The sequence below is a fragment of the Oncorhynchus masou genome, chromosome 19 (assembly GCF_036934945.1).
Source record: "Oncorhynchus masou masou isolate Uvic2021 chromosome 19, UVic_Omas_1.1, whole genome shotgun sequence".
Lineage (NCBI taxonomy): Eukaryota > Metazoa > Chordata > Actinopteri > Salmoniformes > Salmonidae > Oncorhynchus > Oncorhynchus masou.
The window spans coordinates 2,141,027-2,144,587 of NC_088230.1; positions in this window are offsets into that span (position 1 = coordinate 2,141,027).

The window sequence follows — 3,561 nt, forward strand, 5'->3', positions numbered from 1 at the left end:
TCTGATCCCAATACAACCCCCACCGACTGAATCATTGGAGCTACAAAGACCGTAGTCTTCTCTGCCACAAATACAGTAGTGTTGAATCAAAGTAGATTGCACAGATATAGGATCAGTTTACCCTCTCCCAATTATAATCTTACCCGTGGGGGGGGGGGGGTGCAAATTTGACCGTAAATTGATGTCTAGAGGGAGAGGGAATAACTAGGTTACTGTTGAGTGGAGCTCTCCTCCGGCAGGCTGGGTAGAGGGACAGACATGGTCCAACCCCACGTGACATTTGCATTGCTACAGCCCCCTGAGTCATGCAGAACACACACACACCGAGTCATGGCACACACAACACGTCATGCTACACACCCACACACCGAATCATGCCGTGCACCCACACCCACACACCGAGTCATGACACACACACACGCACATGCACACACACACACACACACACACACACACACACACACACACACACACACACACACACACACACACACACACACACACAGAGGGCCATGCTGAAAAAGCACAAGCAAGTGAAACACAGATATGCAAATCTGTGACCTATGAAGACGTGTCTGTCGCACTCACTCTGTCCTCTCTCACCAGACAGGCCTCTGCTCATCTTCTCATCCTTCTGTCCTCCTCCTCTCTACTCCTCGGTGTTACCCTTGTCTCCTCTCTTCTTCCTCTCCTTTCTGCCTCCTCCTCTCTATCTGGGTCTAGTTAATTTACATGCACCTCCAATCTTTCCCTCCATCATCAGAATCGATCTCTGTCTCCCAGACACACTGGGTTCAAACTTCCAGTCTTACAGAGGCGTACACACACACACACACACACACACACACACACACACACGCACGCACGCACGCACGCACGCACACACACACACGCACACACACACACACACACACACATACACACACACACACACACACACACACACACACACACACACACACACACAAACACACACAAAATGAACCATTCAAAAAATAATCCCACGATTACTACATATGAAACAACACTGTAATCTCCCCTCCTACTGTATCAGCAGTGATAAAGATGCTACAGACATACAAAGTCATTGTGAAAGAAGCAACTGGATGAGTGGTCTTTGACAATGTGAAGTCCATGAATATTTCAGAGACACATCCTTAAGGCATGCGTACACCATGATAGCCTAGTATAGCCACAGGCCAAATATAGCAATTCATGTGTATTCATTTTCCAAGCCCCTATACTACCACTGCAAGACACACATAAACAGGTCTATACTATCGGCCTATGCCTACTCTACTGTAGTATTAGAGTCTAATATTAGTGGAATGAGTGTTCTGATAACTTCAAAGGTTATTATTAGGGCTACTGCATGCAGAGCACCCTCTAGCTTTGATCATTATGCAAAGCTGTTGTGCTCGCTGCTGAATACATTAGCGACCGGATAACCAGCGACTGCGTGTGTTTGTGTGTACGTTATTTTACACTACATGGCCAAAAGTGCTTATCGAACATCCCATTTCAAAATCATGGGCATTAATATGGAGTTGCTGCTATAACAGCCTCTGCTCTTCTAGATGTTGGAACATTGCTGTGGACTCTGATGTTGGACAATTATGCCTGGCTCGCAGTCGGTGTTGCAATTCATCCCAAAAGTGTTCGATGGGGTTGAAGTCAGGGCTCTGTGCAGGCCAATCAAGTTCTTCCACACCGATCTCGACAAACCATTTCTGCCCTCGCTTAGTGCACGCGGGCGTTGTCATGCTGAAACAGGAAAAGGCCTTCCCCAAACTGTTGCCACAAAGTTGGAAGCACAGAATCGTCTAGAATATCATTGTATGCTGTAGCGTTAAGATTTCCCTTTGCTGGAACTAAGGGGCCTAGCCCGAACCATGAAAAACAGCCCCAGACCATTAGTCCTCCCCCACCAAACTTTATAGTTAGCACTATGAATTAGGGCAGGTAGCGTTCTCCTGGAATCCAACAAACCAAGATTTGTCCAACGGACTGCAAGATGGTGAAGTGGGATTCATCACTCCAGAGAACGTGTTACCACTGCTCCAGAGTCCAATGACACTCCAGCCGACGCTCAGCATTGTGTATGGTGATCTGAGGCTTGTGAGCGGCTGCTCAGCCATGGAAACCCGTTTCATGAAGCTCCCTGCGAACAGTTCTTGTGCTGACGTTGCTTTCAGAGGCCGGAAGTGAGAGTTGCAACCAAAGAAGGACCATTTTCGCTTCAGCAGTCGACGGTCCTGTTCTGTGAGTTTATGTGGCCTACCACTTCGCGGCTGAGCCGTTGTTTCTCCTAGACATTTCCACTTCACAATAACAGCGCTTACTGTTGACCGAGCAGCTCTAGCAGGGCAGAAATGTGCTGAACTGACTTGTTGTAAAGGTGGCCTCCTATGATAGTGACACGTTGAAAGTCACTGAGCGCTTCAGTAAGGCAATTATTTTATTTATTTATTTTTGTGTTTTACTCTCGTCTATCGCAGCTCCCCAACGGGCTCGAGAGGTGAAGGTCGAGTCATGCTTTCTCCGAAACATGACCCGCCAAACCGCGCTTCTTAACACCCGCCTGCTTAACCTGTAAGCCAGCTGCACCAATGTGTCGCAGGAAACACCGTTCAACTGATGACCGAAGTCAGCCTGCAGGCACCCAGCCCACCATAAAGAGTCGCTTCAGCGCCCTCCCTCCCCTAACCCGGACGCCACGGGGACAACTTTGCGCCGTCTTATGGGACTCCCCGTCACGGCCGGTTGTGACACAGCCTGGGATCGAACACAGGTCTGTAGCGATGCAGTGCTTTAGACCGCTGCGCCACTCGGGAAGCCCACAGTAAGGCCATTCTACTGCCAATGTTTGTCTATGGAGATTGCATGGCTGTGTGCTCGATTTTACACACCTGTCAGCAATGGGTGTGGCAGAAATAGCCGAATCCACTAACTTTTGAAGGGTTGTCAACATATTTTTGCATATATAGCGCGAGTGGCCTAGCCTGGGGGTCTCTGCTCCAGCTAATCTGAAGGCGAAAGAAACGCACACCTGTTTAGGCGTGGTGTTGGCTAGTGGAGTAGAACACCTGTTTAGGTGAGGTGCTGGCTAGCGGAGTAGAACACCTGTTTAGGTGAGGTGCTGGCTAGCGGAGTAGAACACCTGTTTAGAGAGGTGCTTGCCAGTGGAGTAGAACACCTGTTTAGGAGAGGTGCTAGCTAGCGGAGAGAACACCTGTTTAGGAGAGGTGCTGGCTAGCGGAGTAGAACACCTGTTTAGGTGAGGTGCTGGCTAGCGGAGTAGAACACCTGTTTAGGAGAGGTGCTGGCTAGCGGAGTAGAACACCTGTTTAGGAGAGGTGCTGGCTAGCAGAGTAGAACACCTGTTTAGGTGAGGTGCTGGCTAGCGGAGTAGAACACCTGTTTATTAGAGGTGTTGGCTAGTGGAGTAGAACACCTGTTTAGGTGAGGTGCTGGCTAGCGGAGTAGAACACCTGTTTAGGAGAGGTGTTGGCTAGCGGAGTAGAACACCTGTTTAGGAGAGGTGCTGGCTAGCGGAGTAGA